Source organism: Rhinolophus hipposideros (assembly GCF_964194185.1).
Source record: "Rhinolophus hipposideros genome assembly, chromosome: 16".
NCBI lineage: Eukaryota > Metazoa > Chordata > Mammalia > Chiroptera > Rhinolophidae > Rhinolophus > Rhinolophus hipposideros.
The window spans coordinates 27327380-27351883 of NC_138062.1; the positions used below are offsets into that span (position 1 = coordinate 27327380).

At 34.1% G+C, this 24504-nt stretch overlaps 1 pseudogene across 1 annotated transcript; it reads left to right on the top strand.

The window, feature by feature from the left end:
• Window positions 1-4858: 4858 nt before the first annotated feature.
• Window positions 4859-5590, top strand: LOC308509374 (dnaJ homolog subfamily A member 1-like; annotated as a pseudogene). The gene has a single exon. The product of its transcript is annotated as a dnaJ homolog subfamily A member 1-like (transcript).
• Window positions 5591-24504: the final 18914 nt, after the last annotated feature.

The following is a 24504-nucleotide window of genomic DNA, read 5'->3' on the forward strand; positions in this document are numbered from 1 at the left end:
AAGTATATGTGTTTTTAACTCTTCTGTCCTACATATTCGTGTGTGTCCTTTTTCTCAGTAATTATGAAAATCTTTCTTACTTTTCACAAACTTTGGAACACCACTGAAATCATTCAGATAGGCCTTATACCTGAAAAATGGCTATTTTATTTAGAAACATACAGAAGCGCTAATCAAATGGTGATGGATTTTGTGTGTTAATAGATTTGAACACAACATACTCTGAAGGAAAAGGGCTCTGATGCTGGAGACTGACAATGAGCAGGGTCCTCCCTCCTTAGCCACATGCAGTCGGCTCAAGCTCCACGAGAGAGATTCAATTTCCATCTCTGAAAGATTCACTATCACCTTCAATAAGGATCATGCCTCAATCAGGAGAGTGCCAAGAAAAGGCCTGAATGCTGGTACCCAAAGATGGAGAGTGCTTAGAGGCCCAGAAAAGACTGACCAGAACCCTGAATGGAAATGACCAGGATCGTGACTAGAAACAAGTCAGAATCAGCTTGTTTCTTTATCTCTTTAAGAAAGTAGCCAGTGCTACCTATGGATCAGCTGCAATGGAAAGCAGCTTTCTCTCCAGACCCAATACTCGAAGCTCTGAATATACAAAAACACTGAAATAGTGGGAATTTGAGTGCATTGTCTACACTCACTCTACAATAATGTACTATAGTCAACTGACTCATTTGTTGTGCCACAATTTTTCATAAGTATATTTTTTCATGAATATTTTCATGAAATATCTAATTTATTTATATTCGTTGAATTTAGCTATATTAAAAAAACAAAACTTTTCCCTCTGGTCTCTTGGAGATTATCAATGGATAATATCAAAAATTGTTATTGTGATTATTTATCTCTATCTCTGTAAAGACATAATTTCCATTTTCTGTGTATGCTAAAATTCATATACATGTGTGCATGTATGTATATATAACGTGTGTGTATATGTGGAAGAAAATTCCTGCTGTCAGAAAAAACAGGCCCAAAAGAAAAAGACATTGAAGAAGTGCCACTGCCTAACAGCTGCGTTTAAAGCACTGGAATCAAATAGAATTTGGTTGAATTCAAGCTCTAGTTTTCGCTAATAATGTTTCTTGAGGAAGTCTCTTAGCCTCAGTTTCATTTGACTCTTAATGGAACCTGGAAAAATCATATGTGCTCCCAGGGCTACTGTGAAAAATTAGTTATTTAATATGTATAAAACAGTCTTGCATTCTGTTACAGTTCCTTTTCTTCTTCAATCTTCCCTAAAGATTTTTTTTCATATACGAGGTCAAACAATTAAGTTCGCGAACTCATCCTAGAAAAAGTGCTACATACCTCATTGCTGACTATCATTAAGGTCACCTTTGAAGTCCTCCCCTTAGGAAGCTATGCCCCAACGTCAGTGCCTAGTCACCTTTCAAAGCCATTTTGGAACTCTTTCTGGAATGGCCATCAGAGCTGTCAAGCATATGACCCTTGATGTCCTGAATGCCATCAAAATGTCTTCCTTTCAATATTTCCTTTACCTTCGGGTAAAGAAGGAAGTCACTGGGGGCCAAATCAGGTGAGTAAGGAGGGTGTTCCAATACTGTTATTTATTTACTGGTTAAAAGCTCCCTTACACACAGTGCCGTGTGAGCTGGTGCACTGTCGTGATGCAAGAGCCATGAATTGTTGGCAAAAAGTTCAGGTCATCTAACGTTTTTCATGCAGCCTTTCAGCAATAATAAATAGTGGACTTGGTTAACTGTCTAGTTGGTACAAATTCATAGCGAACAATCTCTCTTATATCAAAAAAGGTTGCAATGAGTTTGCAAACTTAATTGTCTGATCTCACAGTTCTTACATCCTCCCATTTCTATGAAGTGAGAATTCTGCACTCAACAATAACTCAGATAGATATTGTAAATGTGTGGAAACAGCCTGGAAAGAATCATTCAAAACTGTGTTTCATAATTATATCTCAAAGAGCCATTGAAGACCAGGAGGTGTGTGTGTGGGATGAGGGCAGAGGTTTAGCACAGAGGTGGGTTTGTATTGAACCTTCTATATTGCTTGATTTTGTTCTGACAACAAGCATGCATTCATCTGTTATTGGAGCAAGTTTAAATAAAAAAGTTTAGTGCAAAAATAAGACTGACTTAAAAATCATTTAAACTGTCCTTTGGGTAAATTATACAAAGAATGAATTCACTATTAACAGAAATTAGGTATAGGTTATGCTTTGTTTTTCTGTTTTAAAAAATATGTTTCTTTACAAATGTAACTGAATCATTTGTGCAGTCTTCTTATTCAGTTATCAAGATGATTGAAATATCTGCTGAAGCAGCTTTCAGTTCTGTGATTCTTATTGCTACACATGGTTTTGTGATTTGGTCATTGACCAAAATGACAGGTCTAAGGTAGGAAATCATTCAAGAAACAATGAAATGACAAAAGGGGAGAACAATGTGACAAGAACTTGAAATGCCTTTGGAACTATTAGATATTAGCCATTTCCTAAGATACAACAGAATGGATGTAGTTGTGTTATCAGGAGAGAAGGATCTTTTAACCTTAATTTCTAGAGAGTTCATTTAAAAAACCTTCATTAAATGTTTTTGCCTCACTCCTGAGAAAAGCACCAAACAAGACAGAAATTATTCTTTAAATCTTCTAATGTACCCCCAAAGGGAGCATGTACCCCCAAAGGAAGCATGAGTCCATACCAATAAAGAACTTAGAGACAATCAAATAATTAGATGCAGGGGCAACTTAAAAAATAACATGAATATTTCTAGAGTACAATTATGCACTGATGTTTCAGTCACTGATGAACCCCACGTGCAACCTTGGTCCCATAATATTGTAATGGAGCTGAAAAATTCCTAAGTCCTAGTGACATTGTACCTGTCCTAACTTTATGGGACAATGCATCAGTAACGCGTTTGTGGTGATACTGGTGTAAACAAGTCTGCCCTGGCAGTCATATAAGCATAGCACATATGATTATGTACAGTACATGATATTTCATAATGATAATAAATGACTATATCACTGGTTGATGTATCTACCATATTATACTTTTAAAAATCATTTTAGAGTATACTCTTGCCACTTACAAAAAAAAAAAGTTTTCCGTAAAATAGTATGCCATGTTATCCCAGTAACAACCTCATACGAGGTCTGGCAATTGAGTTCGCGAACTTGTTGTAATGATGTTGATAACATATATATTCTGAATTCTATATATTCATATATATATATATATGCAGAATATATATATATATACATGTATATGTGTATATATATATTACATGTATTACATGCAGAATATATATATATATATACATGTATATGTATATATATATATATATATACATGTATATATATGTGTGTGTGTATACACCCTCCTTACTCACCTGATCTGGTCCCCAATGACTTCTTTCTTTACCCAAAGATAAAGGAAACATTGAAAGGGAGACATTTTGATGACATTCAGGACATCAAAGGTAATATGACAACAGCTCTGATGGCCATTCCAGAAAAAGAGCTCCAAAATTGCTTTGAAGGGTGACTAGGCACGACATTGGTGCATAGCTTCCCAAAGGGAGTACTTCAAAGGTGACCATGGTGATATTCAGCACTTTTCTAGGATGAGTTCGTGAACTTAATTGTGTGACCTCATACATCTCATGTTTACCACCTCTCTTGATTGCATCATTTTCTCTTGTGCTTAATTTAATTTTATATTGTTTTGTACAGTAACGTGCTGTACAGGTTTGTAGCCTAGGAACAATAGGCTACACCATGTAGCTCACGCGTATAGCAGGCTATACCATCTAGGTTTGTGTGACTGCACTCTATGATGTTCACACAGTGACAACATCACCTAATGATGTATTTCTCAGAACGTATCCCTGTCATGAAGTGGCCCATGACTGTATTCCCTTCCTATGTCTCAGTATTAAATGCATTATATAGCTTACTTTTGAAAATACCCTCAGCTATACTATGAGGCTGGAACTTCTATTATGCACCACGAAGGAGGAAAACACAGCTTTGAGAATTTTAGGCACTTGCTTGAGGTTGGTTACATGACTAATAAGTGACAAAGCCATAACAAGAACCTAGGATTGTCTGATGCCGAACCCTGTAATGATGCACACATTTTGAGGTATAAGCTGAATAAAAATACTTTTTAAAAATTGGCCTTGATGATTTTTTAAAGTCCTAAAGCTATCGATAGAAAATCATACCCTAAAACCACTAAGCTATTAAAAAATGTATTTAAAAAAACACAAAACATGAAACTTTCCAGAACATTGGGTGAGAGGTGAAGGAGTGGCATCTGCCAGAAGTGTACCCAGCATCAGGTTCCTTCCAGCTCCCCATGCCGGTCTCTGCCTTCTCACTAGCTGTCAAAACTGGTGAAAGAAACCACTTACTATGTTTTGGGAGTCAAAACCAATGCCACCTAGAAGAATTGAAAAAGGCTTACAGGAAACAGGCCTTGAAGTACCACTCCAATAAGAATCCAAATGAAGGAGAAAAGTTTAAATAGATTTCTCAAGCTTATGAAGTTTTCTCTGATGCAAAGAAAAGGGAATTATATGACAAAGGAGGAGAACAGGCAATTAAAGAAAGTGAAGAAGGTGGTGGTTGTAGCTCCCCCATGGACATCTTTGATATGTGTTTTTATAGGAGGAGGGATGCAGAGAGAAAGGATAGGTAAAAACGTTGTGCAGGAGCACTCAGTAACCTTACAAGATTTAAATAATGGTGGAACAAGAAAACTAGCTCTGCAAAAGGATGCAATTTGTGACAAATGTGAAGGCTGAAGTGGTAAGGAAGGAGAAGCAGAGTGCTGTCCAATTGCCGAGGTACTGAGATGCAAATAAGAATTCAGCATGTAGGACCTGGAATGGTTCAGCAAATTCAATCTGTGTGCATGGAGTGCCAAGACCAACTGGAAAAGGATCGGTCCTAAAGATATATGTGAAATCTGCAATTGAAAGAAGATAGTTCGAGAGATTATATAAGTTCACATTGACAAAGGCATGAAAGATGGCCAGAAGATAACATTCCATGGCGAAGGAGACCAAGAACCAGGACTGGAGCCTGGAGAGCTTATCATTGTTTTAGATCAGAAAGACCATGATGTTTTTACTGGATGAGAAGACCTTTACACATGCATGGACATACAGCTTGTTGAAGCATTGTGTGGATTCCAAAAGCTAATACCAACTCTTGACAAGTGAATCATAGTCATCACCTCTCATCCAGGTCAGATTGTCAAGCATGGAGATATCAAATGTGTGCTCATTGAAAGCATGCTAATTTATCGTCAACAATATGAAAAGGTCATCTAATCACCGAATTTAAGGCAAGCTTTCTGAATATGTTTTTTTCTCTCCTGATAAACTCTCTTTGCTAAAAAAAACTCCCATCTGAAAGGAAGGAAGTAGAAGATTGATGAAATGGACCAGGTAGAAGGGTGGGCTTTGATCCAAATCAAGACAGATGGCGCCATTACAATGGAGAAGCATATGAGAATGATGAACAACATCCTCTTAATGGGGTCAGAGAGCAGCACTCACTGATGGCATTTTATATACAGTAGTGAGTGAGTGAAGGACTATAATCATAATATGCTCACTACTTGCTGTTGTTTTTGTTTTAATATTCAACTATAGTCGTGTTTTAAAAGTTAAATGAAGAATAAACTCATAATACTTAATGGAATACAGATTCTAGAACAGACTGTACAACTAGGAAATAAAATTAGATGCCAAAATATTGTATCTTTTAACCTTTAGTTTATAATTATTTAAATTATAATCAGTCGTTAAATATTTTAATACTCATATATACTGCAACTCTTACATATTTTAATATCTATTTTTAATATCTTTGTATATCAGACAAGATTCAGCTTTTTATTTGGGGGTTAACTGTCAGACTGACAGCTTTCTACCTTACTTGACTATCATAACTTTTTTAAAAAATTGAATCTGTTAAGAAAAAAATGGTACCCTTGAAAAATTAGGCTTAAAGTTATTATATTGTTTCATGACTTATATTTATTACCATTGCTTTACTGCCTGTAGCTGCTGTTACAATGTACTGATTTATTAGGCTACAGTTAGAAAACAATTGCTTCTTTCTACATTGTAATTTTAGTCTAACATTATATTTAAATTAAGAACATGCATATTTCTTAATCCTAACATTTGAATGCAAGAAAAAAACATTTTAAAGAATATGTTCTATGTTAGACTAGTTTGATAGTTTTTTTAATTAACAAATACTAATAGGTGAAGGTGGTTTGAGAGAAAATAAAGAATTTAAAAGATATTGTGGAAATCAAAGGATCTATTTTGGGTTATCAAAAGTAGGAAAATCTTGGTTATTTTTGTATGGTTCTTTGAGACTACGTATTGTCATCTCATATTTTTAATTAAAACTTTGAACTGAAATGTTGGCGATGTAAGCACAGAGGACTGGCAAAAAGAAAAGCCAAAGCCTAAGGCATTTTTTTGATCAGATTATTAATAGCTATGCTACAATATAAATCATATTGTAGTATACTTCATTGATGCACACATGCACACATCTTTTGAAAATAAAGATAGGAAAAACGTTTTTCTTATAAAATGTCATGTTAAATATGTACATAATGATTTTATGTCACATCAATTAACTAATGTATAGAAAATGAAGCAAAAAAAGTTTGGGAGAACTGAACAATAATCAACAGGAAAAAATGAAATTCAACTAGTAGAGATAGCAGGTAAAAATACTCATTTGTGAAGATCAGAGATAGGTATCAAAACTGAGGTCACATAGTCAAGAGTTCAAAACTGGTGGAAGATATTATTAGAGACCATAGAATTTGGGAACTAGAGAGGAAAAGACAGCAGAAACTACTGGGGCAAATCCTTAGGAAAAGAATTCATAGCTACCCACTGATAGATCAGTATGGGATTTACATGGGGAGAGGCAACTTAAAGCATTACGGGCAGGAGAAGATGAACACAACCAGTAATTTTAGACTAGAAGATGGGGTGAGCAGAAGTGGGTAATTGGGTAGAAGGAGAAAAATCACTTGTAGATGCAATGATCCTTCTGTGATAGGTGACATTTTATGGGTGACGCTTGAAGAATCTTTTTAGGGAGAGATGGTTAATAAAGAACATATCTGGCAGTTGAAGGGGATGGATGTGTTAAGAGAGTGATGCACTTTCTGTATGTGTATAATAGCAACAGCTTAGCCTGGCTAAGCATAGGGTGAATGTTAATGAATATTAGGCTGTAAGGTTAAAAACATGGTTTGTAACTAAATTGTTCGACAACCCTTTCTACAAACACGTTTTTAAGTGTATCATTAATAAGTGTATAATTTAATGGAGTGCTATGCTTGACGTGAGGACAAACTAATTTAGTAATGGTATTGAATCAGTGGTTTTCCCATTTTACTCAAATTACATTAGGCAGCTCAAATTGGATGCTTACATTTCCTCTCCAAATTGACACTTTAGCAAAGCATAGAATTAGACATTACTTAGTGTCATGGCTTAAATCGTTTACTATAATTTTTCCTCACATTTTGAAATTTGTTTATTATTACCCCATCTTTTCTTTAAGATTTGGAGACATTGAAGAAATTTAGATATTTATCAATTTCAGATCATTAATTTTACACCTAAGGAAAGTGGATTTAAAAGAGAGAAAGTAAGTAAACTGCCCAAAAAACAGAGCTAATTAATAAAAGAGGCAACGGAACAACAAACAAGTCTCTAGAGTTTCAGTCTGGCACTCCCTTCTGGATGGATACTAAGAGAAAGAAGAAGAATGATGACTAAACCTACAATTCTTGGCTTTAGACCAGCTTTGGATAAACTGTTTGAGAAGCAGGGGCTAGACTGAGTGTGATACTGTGATGAACATCTTGCCTATTTCATGGAGCTTCCAGATTGAATGAGGTACCTAATTGTTTCTCTTTTGAAACAAGTGACTAAAATGGGGACGTGGCAGTCAATGCGTTTTCTGAGAAGGGTTATCAATGGCCTTGATCCTAAGGCCCAATGTCCAATTTGTGAGAATAGCCTCCATGTGTCCTGAAACTGGGACAATTGATGAGCTGAGAGAACTGGCGCCTCCACTTCTTTGAAACTGTCTTCCCAGGGTGAGTCTCAGTCTTCCATTTGGGCCATGTGGGTACGTAGGGCAGTTTTACTTTCTATAAAGTATTTCCCCTATTTAGACATCCCAGCTAACTTTGGAAAGCTATCTACCAGTCCTGTGAACCTCACATTTCTTCATTTGTTATTCACATCTTTTTAAGCTTATTTAGGCTCTTTTGACTACCAAGAGAGCTAATTCACATAAAAGGACATGTGCGTTAGGAAAAAAAAAAAAAACACATAAAGCTGTATTTTATGTCTACCTAAAGTACTATATAGTAATGGGAATTAAGAGTTATGCTTTTTAACATTATGAAACGTGGAACATGATATATTCTTACCTAGTAACCATACTTCCATTAATTGACAAATTTACATAGGAGGATTCCATGAGGAACAATTTTAAATATCAATTATAAAAATCTGAAATTCATTTTGAAAAATTTTAAAGCTCACTGACATAAATAAATATTTCATATTTTACATGGACTCTAATTGACAACGTGTATCTTTCATCAACATGTGCAGAGTGAGTGACAGAGTGGTGTTTAGAGGTTGTGGGAAACCTAAGGTATTTCTTCAAGAAGCACTTGGAGGCCCAGGGACAAGTGTATAATGAGGCTTTGCCCAAGGCACCTTCAATGTGTTTAAAAGATTAAGCAAGAGAGACTTTTTTTTTTTTTTAGAAGAGTAATCCAATAAACTTTGGCATTTGAGATAGGTCTGAAGAACAAACAGATTTCTAAATAAAGTGAGGAATTCAGTGAGATTAGAAATAGAGTTAATCTTTTAATGTAGTTGATTAAGCAAAGACCTTTCCCCACCTTATATTTTCCCGAACAATGAATTCCAATCAGCCTATTCTAAGTTAAGATTCTGTAGTACATCTCTTCTTCTCACCCAATCACACGCTGCTTCTCCACGAAGCCAGAGGCTTCTCATGCCACAGCTTAAATATAGGTTCTTCAGTACTAATTAGTGCCTAGTTTAGTGCCAGCAGTCCAGACAGATTTCAGCAAAAGGGTGTTATGTTATGCCTTCAAATTCAGTCTTTTGCTTAAAGTGAATTTTCCTTCTAGTGAATCAATGCAATAGCTTTTGTGGTAAAACTTCTATTCTATGCCACAGAAAGTTAAAGGCGAAATATTATTTCATAGGTGCTGTTTTAGGACAGCCAGTAATTGACATGAAACTGCAACACTAACCTGTCTCATATACACACACACACACACACACACACACACACACACACACACACATATACATTCAGTAGTTTTGCATATTACATTTGATTTGTGTTCAAATATGATACATTATTTAGGTGGTATTATGACCCAAGGTAAGGTATAGAGATAATTCTATTAGAATATTTGAAAATGTTGCTTCTATAAAAATCATTTCTTTGGCAGAAGTTATATCTATTTAAGCAGTAATGTGGAACATGTGGTAGGTGGTGATCCCCAAAATGATTCATTTATTTGGCAGAAGACAGAGTCAGAGTCTGTCTCTTTAAAGTAATTATGCCACCTTTTTAATAAACTTATCTGAATGAAAAAAATTTCAAGTGTTTTGTAGCTATGTATCGATTGGCTCACCACAAGGCCCTACTCTATTAAAGTAAAAGCTGCATTTGTGTAAGTAGTTTGATGAATTGCCAGTGGGAGGTACAGTTGTAAATTCCTGCTCTACTATGAAGGCATCAAGAGACTTAATCCCCCAGCATGACCTACGGGGGCTTAACTTCTGCTTATAATGTCACAAAACAAAGAAAAAAAAATCCAGAAAGGACTTGAATGCAAATAAAAAGTCCTTAATTTCCTATTTGTAATAAACATATAAGTTAAAGTCAGAAATCTGTAGAATATGCTTATGTCTTTATTCTATACAATACTTATCCAGTTAATAGGGTGATCACTCTTCTTACACTTGTTACTATCAAAAACAACAGTTCTTTCTAATAGTAGTGTTTTGTTTGTTTGTTTGTTTGTTTGTTTTTAAACCACATATGATCTCTTGCCAGAGTGCTAGAAACCCAGAAACAAGATGTCCGGCCAATGTTAATAGCTAGTTTAAGGTCTCTGGGAAAGATATTTCTGTAGTTTTTACAACTACAGACATTTTCTATAACCTCATCTGCTTGAAACACTGTCAAAGACTAACTATTGGAAAGTGCAATTCATTTCAATCTGCCTGCCGCCTGCTTGGTACTGCTAATGCAGAAGGAAACATGCAAGCATAAATAAAAGATACAACAAGAGAGAAACTGAAGACAGAAAAGAGGGGCGAGCAGCGGGATGTGAAATACGCAAACTGTAAAAAAAAAGAAAGGCAGAATATAAGTTTATATCTCGGGAGTAAAATTGGATCTAAAGGTCCAAAGTATTTTATAACTGCTGTTCATATGTTAATGAAGTCTTCACTGAAAGTCTTCACTTGAAATTTATGTAGCATTGCCTCAAAACCCCAAACCCAAACACCCAGAGAAATCGAAACCTCTCCAAATTGTCTGCTTGTTCACGGGGCTTAAGTTCTGAGGCCTACTGGTATTGTCTGACTTTTAATTTATATTTAGCAGAAAGTGGATGACTGAGGGAGGAAGGAAGGAAAGGAGTCTGATTAGAGAAGTACTGTTATCTACTGATCATTCAGGAAAGAAAACATATGTTGTGATATGTGGTCAGCAAACTGAAGGCAGTATCAGAGTGAACTATGATGACTGGAGAAGTCTTCTATGGTAAAGGGGAGATATATAAGATGCTTACACAGCACACTTGAAAAATGAAGGAAATTATCTAATTAACGGCAAAAACAGTAGGTGGGGGGAGTGTCAAAAGACTAGACAAATCTGATGAAGCCGAATGTAGCACTCTTGGATCCCTGGAAGTTAGCAGTCATGAATTTGAATTTAGCTCAGTCAGGAGGTATATGTACATTCTTTCAACCATGTTAAAATTTCTAGTCTAAAGACAACATAGAAAAAGAGTAGTATTAAATCATGAAATTTGAGATTTGTTTTCATGCAATCCTATTTCAGATATGGAGAAATGATCCCAGGGGAGGAAAAAGTCTAATAAAAACTAGATTTTCATTGTTTAGTGGAATTTCCTGAAGATTGTAAAAAGGCAAAAATCCTTAAGGGTGAACTTGGAAGGATACAGTTATGACAAAGAATAAACACTCCACCTACAGACAGATTTATTTTTAATGATGTGTACCCTTTATCCTCTATTTTTCTTTGGAAGTTATTTTGTGTTGGAAGGATATTGACAGCAGAATGGGAACATTTGGCTGATTAAATTTTTATAAAATCTACTCTCTCTGAGTAAGCCATGAGCTAAGACATTGCTTGACATCCACAGTAAATTCAAATACACACACACACACACACACACACACACACACACACACACACACACACCGTGTTTCCCCAAAAATAAGACCTAGTTGGACAAGCAGCTCTAATGCATCTTTTGGAGCAAAAATTAATATAAGACCGGGTCATACAATACAATACAATACAATACAATACAATACAATACAATACAACACAACACAATATAATACCAGGTCTTATATTAATTTTTGCTCCAAAAGATGCATTAGAGTTGATGGTCCGGTTAGGTCTTATTTTTTGGGAAACAGGGTGTGTATATATATATATATATATATATATATATATATATGCCTATATATATATATATATATATACACACCTCACAGTCTCCTAAGATTTTTCTGGCAAAGATCTTAGTCCTCAAACCTTAGAGACTATGGCTATGGAGAGAATTATTTCCAAATGTTTCAGAATTTGTTGACTTATCTAGATTTTTACATATATATATATATATATATATATATATATATATATATATATATATACACACACCTCACAGTCTCCTAAGATTTTTCTGGCAAAGATCTTAGTCCTCAAACCTTAGAGACTATGGCTATGGAGAGAATTATTTCCAAATGTTTCAGAATTTGTTGACTTATCTAGATTTTTATGTTTTAAACCCAACACTCCTGCTTCCCAATAATTTTTTCAGATATAATTTATGTAGCATACCTGTTGTCTCCCTGCTCAGATATTCATTCTGGAATCATTTATTCTGAAACTCTTTATTTTGTCCTCTATGAACTTTTAAGTTAGTGTGTGCATTTCCCATTTTAAAAGAGAGGGAAACCCCTGTGACTAGCCATGTCTAACATGACAAAAGTAGAAATAAATAGTACTCTATGTCTTTTCCTTTATGTATTTGTGGCAGACAGAAGTAGACTCATATGTATGTAGAATTTTATGGGGCCAAATTATTCAGTGCTTCCCTTCAGTTCAAATCCCTTGAAATACGTCATTCTATCGCCTCCTACTGTTCATCATGACCTACCCTCTTCCAGAATGCTTGGCCATCTGGGGCTTCCAGCTCATGGAAATTACAACAGCCAGTTACCTTTCACATGATGCTTTCCAAGGGAGTGTTTTTGTTTGTTTCTTTGTTTGTTTGTTTAATAATTCATGCACAATTTGCCTTGTTTTCATACCTGCATCTTTAAAACATACAGATATTTGGCTTTCATAATCTATGAAATCATTTACATACAAATTTTAGGACAGTTTAAAATTTTAATAAAATCCCCAGATTTGGGGTGGGGGAGAAATATGAAGATTTGAAGGAGAACATGGTTATCCACAAACAAAATCTAACCCTTTTGAACGATGGCTAAAAGCTGGTAGTAAGTTCAACAGGAACAATAGTTTATAAAAGAATGACCTTTCTTCAAATTCTTGGTTCTCTTCTCTGTCACCTATTCCTTCAGGTTTTGACTCTTGATGTGATACTACCCACCTCTATTACTGTTGGATAATATTTACATTTTAAAGGTTTGAATATGTAATAGACGTTCACAAATTTCCCCTGCCTTTTACACAACTGGTAGCATACTGCACTCGGTTGTTGTTGGTTTTTTTTTTCCTTGATTTTTTTTTTTAACATGATAATACATAGGGACATCTTTTCCTCTCAAGACACATAGAACTTTCTACTTCTTTATTTGTGGTTATTAGTATGTCATTGTAGGGAAATCTCTTATGTTATTTAACTAGAATTAAACTTTTGCTATTGGAAATAATAACATAATCAAAAGACTTGTACATAAGCTACGTTGTATATGAGCTAGTGTATATGAACAAGGAGCTCCAGAAGAATTGCTGTCACAAAGATATACACATATTATTTTTTTCTCGAAACTAGCGTCAGCCTCTATTGTTCCTATACCACTTTACACTCTCACAAAGATGTATGAGAAAGCCAGCCCTCCCACCCCCAACCACCCACCCCTTGAAAGCCTTCCTATTGCACAACTGGAGCTACATAATGGACAGCCATTTACATAGGCTGTAAGACGAGTGGAGGTCGTGAAAGAGAACGACCCATTGGCTCTTGATTTTACCAATATTGTAGGTTAGTAAGCTTTTCGGTTTTTGACAGTCTGATGGATTAAAATGGAAAAGTACTGTAGTTTCAATTTGTAGTTCTCACATGAATGAGATTTTGCACTTTTTTTTCCCCTATGCTTAAAGTCACATTTCCTTTTTTGTGAAAGATTTCTTCTTAATCTTTTGCCTATTTTTTCTATTGGCTCTCTTACCTCCTTGTAGGTTTTCTTTGTATATTTGGGAGTACTTGAACATAATATTAGTCATGATATTTTACCAGCTGGTCTTTGTCTTTTGACTGTGTTTTTTTTCTTCTTCTGTTTTCACACAGTAGCTTTTGAGGTTCACATCATTAAAATTATAAATCTTTTTATGGTTTCTGAATATTTGTGCCAAATGTATAAGACTTAGTCTCACGAGTTCATGAAAGTAATCTCCCTGGTTTGTTTGTTCGTTTGCTTTCTCCTCTGCTTTTTGGTTTCTTATTTTTAAATCATTACTACATTTAGAATTCATCTTTGTACAAGTATAAACCCAGATTTTTTTTTTTTTTTTTTGCCAGAGTTCAACACAGTTGTTTCAAAACACATTTGTTGACAATGCATCTGTCTGCTTCGGATTTATTTAAATCTTTGTATTAAAGTTATTGTCTAAATTTTTTTCCTATTACAATGATCTGTTTCTACACAGTTTTCATAATTTGAGTTTATATGCTATGTTAAATATTTTGGGAGAAAGACACTTACTACTTTTCTTTTCCAGAATTTTAATTTTTAAAAATTTGTGTTATTTTTTTCCTTCTCTTGATCAATAAGGCAAAAGCATAGTTAGAGAGTCATGTCATAATAACAAGAAGTATGAATATTTCTGAATATTTATGTGATATTTTATTTATTTATTTCTTTGTTTACTTACTTTGCTTCAAGCTCTGGTAATGTCTAGTCTAAAATTCTAAACAAATAGAAATGAAGAATTACACTAGAGAAGCAGAAGAAATTCACTAATCAGAAAAGAGAGAAACATTTTTATATCACGCTCTAGCCCAGGGTAAGGGGGTCGGGAGGTGGTCAGGGCAATAAAAAAATACAGATATATTTGGAAGGAAAGGTTCAGTTATACATTGATATGACCTATGACCCTTAGATTTTTGGTGTGGAACCGTCACATTTACAAGATATGAATATTTTTAGAGACGTACAATGGAAAATGTGCACAATCATCAACATCATCAAAATGGTTTATGGTGTATATGTAAAGATATATTATCTACTAATAAAGTTTGTATAGCTTAGAAAAGAAGACAAACATCTTAAAGTAAACATGAAAGAAGATGGTAGATAAAATAAAGTTGGAAAGTACAAATGTAAATGGTGTTGTGTTCTTTGAGAGTACACACGGGACATGATTTTGCTCTTCTAACTTTTACCTCCACATCCTTGCCTTTATTTCCAAGAAGAACTTAGTGGTTTCACAAGCTCTCACTAAATACTCACTGAATGGAATTTGGTTAAAGAAAACTGACCTGTATATATTTAAGCTGTTGGTAGAGAGTTCCTTTTGTTTCTTTGTCAAGTTTGGCAGGAACCAGATGTCACATTTAAATATAAATACTTGAGAACAATTTAATAAAAGAATCACAAAAAAAGGTGTAAGGAAACCACAGAGAATATTACATGTCCACCCTAGGTACAAATGACAAAAGCGAAGAGCCATCACCATGCCTGGAAAGACAGAATCCTATTAAACGGGCCAGTGGAAAGGAAGAAATCACAGTTGGTAAACATAGCTAACCTGTGCATGATGGGAGCCAGAGGAGTAAATGGCCAAACTGATTCCAACATCAGTCTCCTGTGGGGCCACCCCATTGGCTAAACCCAATGGGAAGTGAGAGGTTAAGGGAGCCCATTGTTTGGTCCACAAATCTTCCTCTAAGGCAGAGGTGAGAGTGAAGAAGAGTGGAAAACAGATCTAGAGGAAAAAACAAAATGTATCCTGCACACCCTGAGTTCCTTGACTCTGTTCTCAGATCAAGTAAATACGAACTAGAAACGTAACATAGATAGCATAACTATCTATGGGGAAAAAACATCTTTCTAAGTATCTAGTATGGCACACAAGTTTTTTCTTCAGGAAAACAAAAGCAGACAGTAACTGCAGTGTCCTGAATCATATATAATCTTACTTAATGTTTGTAAGAAAGTTGTTGGCAAAATAAAAGCATACTTCTTTTAAAAATGCATTTTTCTCTACTTTTCTCCAAATGTGAAAAGATGCTTCATAACTTCATATTTTAGAAAAGGTCTATGAATTACTTACGGTAATATGGTTTAAGAAGATATTTGAGCAAGGGTAAATAAAATATTCAGAAATTCGATAAAGATTTCACTGCAGAGGTTTTTCTTTAAAAGGTTTTCTTTTAAAATCACTGGTTCACATCAGAACTCTACTAGTCTTAAACAACCACAAACAGAAAACTAAAACGCCTTTAGGCCTTCCCCAACCTATCTGAACACACATAAGGCAGATAAAACGTGTAATTGAAAATAAACTGTGTAAAATGTCCTCAGCATTTTCTCATATCTGAAACAAGCAATAATCACTCCAATTGCAAAAACAAAAACAAAACAAAACAAAAAGTCTTATTAGGGAAATAGAGAGATAAGCTAATGATATAATTGGTTATCGTTTTGGATACTGTGATACATATAAAGGATTCAAACTTCTTTGAAGTTTGTTTTCTAGTCCTTAGAAAATGTTATGTAAATTGCACCAATTTTAAATGTCAAATGAGTGTTCAAATGTGCTTCCTGGGAAAAAAACAGAAGCATCTTCCTTGTAAAATACTGAAAATGTCTAAACATGAAAAATAAAACTTAAAAAATATTTTGTGATACATTTGCAAAATTAGGAGACAGAGAGAAATACTAGAGAAACACAGAACTAGTAAAATTAAAAAAAAGTTCTAAAAGTTCTATTGCCAGTTGGGATTCATTCTGGGAGCCAAGATAAATAATGCAGTTCTCATACTTCTCCAGCAACACAGTTAACTTGGCACTATCAAGTGAATCTGTTTGAGCAACTCAGTGGGATCACTAAAATTGTTTAATACTAATTTTCAAGAAGGTAAAATCGTAACTGTCATTCAAATATAAAATGACGACCTGTCAAAGGTTTTATTTAATTCATTAATGAATGAGGAAATCACTCGAATGTCAAAACCACTTCAAATGAAAATTTGAGTTATAGGGGTTCATAATTTCTATGAGACAAATTTCACTTGTATTGCCAAGAAAAAGAATCATTAGCATTGCTATAGGTAGGTAACATTTGCACTGTAATCATTTATCTACAATTTGAATTTTGTATCTTCAAAATCATCAAAGAGCCTGGCCATGCAGAGACATTCAAAAGTGTACAAGTTTAGAAGATCAGCTAATTCCACCAGACACTGATAACAACATTCTCAAGAAAGGATATCCAGTATTTTTTTTTTTTAAACACGTTGCCAAGTCATGGATGATTTTTCCTGAAAAGACATTATTTTGAGGTCAAATCCATCTAATAGAGATTCAGTTGTTAAGTCAATCTTAAATTCTTAGAATAAAAACCAGTTTTCCCATATTCTGGTGTTATTAAAATACTCAAAGAATTCCTATCTTTACACTTCCAAAAACAGTGTCTCCCACCGCTTCTACCAATATTGCTCCAACAAAAGGCACGCAAGTAGAACGTTTTTTGTTTTAAGTGCTTATATAATATAGTGTTTCCTGGAAGTAATCAAAAGAGAAGGGGATATCACACATCAGAGAGCAGCCTGGGTTCTGTGCCTCAAAGTCCAATTGCTTATTCAATACCCATTTTTTTTTTAAATAAGTGAACTTCTGTATTGCTCCAAATGGGAATCTGCCGAATTAATATGCTACTTCCCCCACACACACACACCTGCTTTGCAGATCAGGGTGTCCAAAGCAATAGAAATAAAGACAACTGCTTGGAACCTCAACATTTCATCAACATGGGGCTGAGAAGCTGGGAAATTTGTCCTTCTTCCAGTTCAGTGTGTGGACTTGGTGGTTGGATCAGAAACACGAAGAAGTTTGGAACATTAGTGATAATCACAGAGCAGCCGTACCATCTTTAAACTATCTAAATTTTATGTGAGGAAACGAAATCTTTGCATTATTTAAGGAAAAATTATGTTGACTCTATGTTAGTATCAGTTAAATGCAATCACTAACCGTTCCAGGCCCATATTTCTATTTGGTACCCTAAGTCATCCACATTTAGTCATTTCATCATCATGTATCAACCACATTTTGGAATAGAAATTCTGCCTTATTTTAATGTGACGAATATTGGATGTAAAAACTAAACAGATGGGTAGGGTGAATGACAGGTATTTGGAACTGTTACTGAATATAACTTGGCTATGTTAAATTTGTAAATAAGTTTTCTCACTCTCTCTCTCAGGCATGTTGGCTTGTTTTCCTTTTGTCATTGACTTCACCCTTGGTCCAAAGCAAAATTCTATGTTCTACAGAGACATCATAAAAGAATGAAATGTTAACCAAAAATTCTAAAATAAGCTCTTTCTATCTAGTCCCGTTTGACTTAATTTCTTCCCATTCCCCTCCTCCTCCTCCTTCTTCTTTTTTAAACTGTTAATGATGGGAAATTTCAAACAGAGAGAAGTTAGTATTAGTATTAAAAAAACCCATCACATAATTATCCCACATCAACAAGTATCAATATCACTTGATCTGTTCCCCTCTCTACTCCATTCCTTCCCTGAGTTGTTTGAAGTAAATTCCAGACATCACTTTATTTCATCCATGCATATTTTAGCATGCATCTCTAAAATACAAAATTCTCTTTTTTTTTTAACTTAGTCACACTTTCAGGTTCCCACCTAACATTTTAAATAATAATTATTTAGTATCCCTTTGTCATTTTTTCCTTACGTCTTAGTTGTTTTTACAACTAGGTTGTACTTTCCTACAGAGTTTCCCAGTCTGGATATTACTGATTAATTCTATTTGGTGTAGTTTCAGATGTTCCTTCTCTTACAATTTTTTCTTGTAAATTGGTAGTTAAATCTAAAATTTGGTTAGATTTAGAGTTGATTTTTTTGAAACACTACTTCAAAGGTGGTGGTTTAAATTCTACCAGAAACTACATAATGTCTCGTCTCTTTTTCTATGGTGTTAGCCCCGATGATTATTATATAATTTGATCCATTCTTTCATTAGAAGTAGAAAAATTGTGATATTTTAATTTTACCATTGCATTTTAATTTTTGAGCTAGAATGTACCTATTAAAAAAGTCCCCTCATCAACATTTGGTAAACTTGAGGTGGCACTCATAAAGAAAGGCAGGATAAATGCTCAGTTCTTTTCCCTTATTTGTTAGTTTTCAAAAAAAAAAAAAGTGATTACTTAGAAAAAGAATCAGCAAATAGTCTATCCTTTTTCTTAACTAACAGAGCCTCAATTTCGGTTCAGTATTCACATGCCACCTGCCAAGTATAATCAAGCCCCAAATAAAATGGGTTTCTATTAGTAAGAAAATATGAGAATGGAAATTGGGTAGTTAATAAATTCAGTCACACTTCCTATGAATGATTGCTCTGCTTGTTTCTCCAGCCTTGCCATTTGTTCCTGTGATTAATGCTTATCCTTCTGGCTCCCCATTATAATTATTCATTAATTTTTATTTTTCTCATTTTGCATTTGTAAATAAATTGTTACATCTAAACCACATATCATCTACCTCTTCCCCCTGCCAACACACTCAAACACACCTACATACGATATCTGTTTGTACTCATTATTATATTGATATATCTAAAAACATTCTTGTCATCTTATAATTGTTGTCTACAGTAGAAACAGAAACAAATGACTACATGTACGTCTAAAAGTTCATTATACGTTCTTTTACAGATAAATATTTTCACTTTTACCCTTATTACCTAAATTGTACTTTCTTTTACATGGCTATCAATAATGAAGGAAAACCACTTAACAAGAGAAGTTATGTGTCAAATACTTGGCTATACATCATAAAGCATGGATACAACATAATTCCTCTTCTCAAGAGTTTGCAATAAAATTTTGGAAATGGACAAGTTTCAGAGTTTATAATCTCACTGGTGGCATTATTCACAATTATGTAAGCACTTAAATGTAAAAGAAAAACATTCCTAGATTATAGGATCCTATAGAACATAGCATTTTGGAGTGATAGCTCTGAAGCCAGGCCCTCTGGATTTAAAATTGGAGCCATCGCTTTCTAGATGTATTACCTAGGATGAGTTATAATTATAGAATTGGTATAATAATCTTATGTATATTATACATAATATACTGTAGGAGGATTAAATGTGTATATATTTATGTAACATCTGCAATATCACTGTTATATCCTATATATAATTTTTAGACAATTAATCATAATAATTTTGCAATATTTATTAAGTATTTCTAACATGTCAGAAGTCCTATTTAGTGACATCATTAGATAGGACATCTGGCATATTAGAAATAATCAATAAATATAAGCAAAATCATTTTTTATTAACTGATTAGAAATGACATATATGGGATATGAGTGATATTGATTCTTTCATGATCATAAAACTAATGATATAAAATGAAAAATTTTCTTTTACATATTAGATGAGATTTTAAAATGCGTGGTTAGATTCCTCCATTACCACTAATTACTAATAATATGCTTCCAAGTATATGAATTATTTATTGTTGAGACAGCATAAATTTTTAAGCAGTCATCTAATTGACATAAAATATTTTGCACAAATTAAACCTGTTATTAATGTTTCAAGAAAGTACATTACGTGTAAGCACAATAAGCTTGTAGTAATATACTTTGTCCCATATAAGTAATATGTTATCTGTTGGAGTCTGGTAAAATGTTTCAATGGTTATATTGGAGAAATAATAATATCAACAAACACTCTAACAGTCCTTTTATCTAATCGCTTTTGTGCTACACCGGGCATGGTAAACTAGATTTTACTAGTTCTCTGATATCTTAGAAATTACCAATAGAAATTACTATCGATTTTATATGTGTTGTGGAAGACGTAATACACACCTTTAATTGCAGGTACCACTTTACCACTAGCACCAGCCAACACCATTCCCAACATATATGGCTTGTTTAGCAATAGCATTAGAAGCATATTCTACAAACATGGCTGAAAATACCCAATTTAGAAAGAGATGTTTGACTACCACAGAATTGTCATTCGTTCTCCTAAAAATTAGTATTGGGATTAGAAAAAGTTGAGCTAATTATCTTTATCAAAAATTCAAATATACTCTGGACTAAGTGCTAATGAGTAAGGTTAGTAATCTAATGCAAAGAGATGTGCAGAGAAAAGACATGACTATTTATTAACATTTTTTGCATTTCTTTTGAATTTTTGTTGATTGACTTATTCAACACTCAGCCTGAACATCACCTACTCATTTGTCTTTCTCTCCTATAGATGTTAGAAGACTGAAATATTTATTACCCAGTCTCTCTGCAGCCAGGCTACATATTTAAACCTTTTCTTGCTGATGAGGTATAAACTTTAGTCCCTTGTAGAGTATTTCCTTTTACTATTTGGCTTCCTATTTGTTTGTTTGTTTTGTTCATTTGTTTGTTCTCCTATGTATAAAATCAGACATGCAGGCATGCATACTGATATGCTATGTTCTTTCTGCAATGACAATAACAAAAACCACATGCCAACAATGATGGAACAAAACATTTAGAAAGAAAATGGTTCTCTGATAGCACATCTGCCTGCTTATTGAGCAGAACAAATCAATCAGGTTCTCTGTTACCTACTATTTTAATTTATGTGGACCTAAGTGCTTTACTGTGTGAACTCTATTACCTCATTGAATCCTCCCAACTACCAATACTTGATAGGAATTGTTTTCTCCTTCTTCCAGATAAAGAAATATAGGGATGGACATTTACATCATTGTATTAAGGTCACACTTGTAGTATGTAAAACAGCAAGGATTGGAACCCATGTGGTCTTGATTCTAGAGCCTTCATTGTAAGCATTATACCATGCTTAAGTCTACTATAAAAATTCAATAGGAATAGAGAAACAAGGAGACATCTAAGATCTTCTGTGAAACAATATAGGATAGACTAATTCCAAGTTTCATGAAGCCCTTGGAGTTTGTTTATTTTTAGTGTCTGAGATCTAGTGGATAAATAGCTTAATTCATGAGACATTTTTTTTTCCTCTACAAAACAGAAATATGAACAGATACCATCCAGTATATAAAAGGACATAACATACGAGTATATGGTGGCTAAAACAAAACATGGAAAAAGCAATGTAGTCCCAATGGAATTCCATTCAATTCTCAATGAAATTGAAAATCTTATGCTAGACCAGAAAGCAGATTATTTTTAATCCATTAAATTTTAGTTAGTCTCACAGTTTGTAGGGATCACAAATACTGGCACCACTATTGGATAACTACTACCTATCTATATTAAGATACTTTGAATCTTTGGCTTATCTTCCAAACTGCACTTGAAATGAAAAGATCTAACATATTCATCTTGACTTACTCTTTTGCAACCTAAGGTCTCAAAGAATATCATCTTAGTCAAAGGAATCTGATTTTTTAACTTGTCTCTGTGCCAGTTCAAAGCATGATGAAGCAACTTAAACTGCATTAGGGTAAACTGAATTGCAACTAATAACAAATATTTTTGAGCCATTGACAGTCTCCAATATGACAAACAGTGAAGAATTACAATCTGGTAATTCTCAGTGTTGTGTGTGCTTTTTTGTTCATTTGAGTGGCAGTCTGCCATTTTAAAATTTCTTCACCATATTGTAGAGCTTGACCAATTTACCAACTTATGACACTCTTATTATAAATTAAAGCACAAGCAATCAAGTTTGAGAGTTAGGTCCTTGAACAAAATCTGATGAAATTTACAGCTTATCCTCCTGCCTCAAAATTTCCATTGTAGAATATTCAGCACTGACTAAAGATGAACATATTACAAAGAAATCATCAATAGACAATAAGTCTCATGTTGACTCTATTGGCTATATATAACAGTACATCAGATAAACTATAATCTTAAATAAAAACCCTGTGCATAGTTATGACTCCTCAATTTAGGTAGTTCATAATTGTTTATATGTGGTGATCTTAAGAGCAAGATGTAATATAAAATGCCAAATAAATCATCCTCAATTAAAGTAAAATGCTCAATAAAGTAATTCAGTAATATTATGTGAAAGCTCCTAATGGCTTATATAATCTTAGTAATATGTTTACCATAAAACAGCAAAGCCATAAAAGTAGCAGTCACTTCTGAAAGGTATTTTCTGAGGGAATCAGCAATTAAGACTACCACTTAACAAGCAGATGTTCAAAGCTCTTATATCTGTTATGTTAATAACCTCAATGGCTAAGCTTGATTTGCAAATGAAATACTTCTAACACCTGGTTGCCTGCCCCTATTCCCTGTTGGACTATCTCACCAGCATTTTCTACATGGAAGGAAATTAAGGTAGCACATCACTTTTTGAATCTCAATTACTCATATTCTTATAAAAAAGGATCTAAGATTATTGACTAGAGTCAATAATCGAATTTTACAAATATTACAGTCAGCTAGTATACAAGGCTCAATTATTTTTAGGGAACTTCAATATTAAGAAATATTGCGTATGTAACAAATATCAATAGATTAGAAGATTTAGCTATATGATGCCTTTCTCCTATGACATCTTAAGTAGAGACTGTTAAAGAAAACCAGAATCTGATAAAGAAATTTAGGCAGTAGTCAGTAACTAAGGTGGTAAAAACAGATTTTATATAGCAACTATTGCAAATGAGAAAATAAGACATCGGTATAGAACTGGGCTCAATACTGAATACAGCATGAACAAATGGAGATTTATAGTAGAGGAGCATGGCAGAGGTTAGTGGACAAAAAATTACTAAGAGAAAACATCATGGGTAAAGGGTATTTTGGCTAAACTACCTAACAGGATTCTTGCAGAAGGCAGACCAGAGTGATCAGATATTAGGGTGGGGGGTTCTTATTCAACTGACCTAGGAAGATTTTTGCTAAAATTGGACAATGCAAAGACAAACACTGATGTCCAACTGTCAAAGGCCTAGTTGAGAAGAGGTTTCAGAGGAGCCTGACTAAAATTTGGTCAATGAGAGAGTCTTTGTCAAGACCCAATGTATAAAATAGTTTTAAAAATATAGCTGTTTGAACTAGGAGACAGGGAGGACTGATTAGCCACCCATTTCAGCTTCCCTCCTTCTGTGTAGTCTGAGATCTGCCTGCAGACGTTTCAAATGTCTATCTGTGTGAATTCTGACAACTGCTGATTTTAGAGTTAGACTGAGTTTTGAATTCTCTCTTCAGCTCTTACTGAGTATTTTTAAATAAGTAACAAATTAATTACCTTTTAACCAAAGTATAGTTGACATACAATATCATATGAGTTTCAGGTATACAACATAGTTATTTGACATTTATATACTGTATGATGTGATCACTACGATAAATCTAGTAACCGTCTGTCACCAAACAAAATTAGTACAATACTATTGACTATATTCCCTATGCGGTACATTGTATCCCCATGGCTTGCTTCCTTGGTTATTTATTTATTTATTTATTTATTTATTTATTTATTTATTTATTTTAATTTGGGAATATTGGGAACAGTGTGTTTTTCCAGGATTTCAAGTCGTTGTTTTTCAATCTAGTTGTGGGGGGCGCAGCTCAGCTCCAAGTCAAGTCATTATTTTCAATCTACTTGTGGAGGGCACAGCTCACTGGTCCATGTGGGACTCATACCAGAGACCTTGGTGTTTTGAGCACCTTCCTCTAACCAC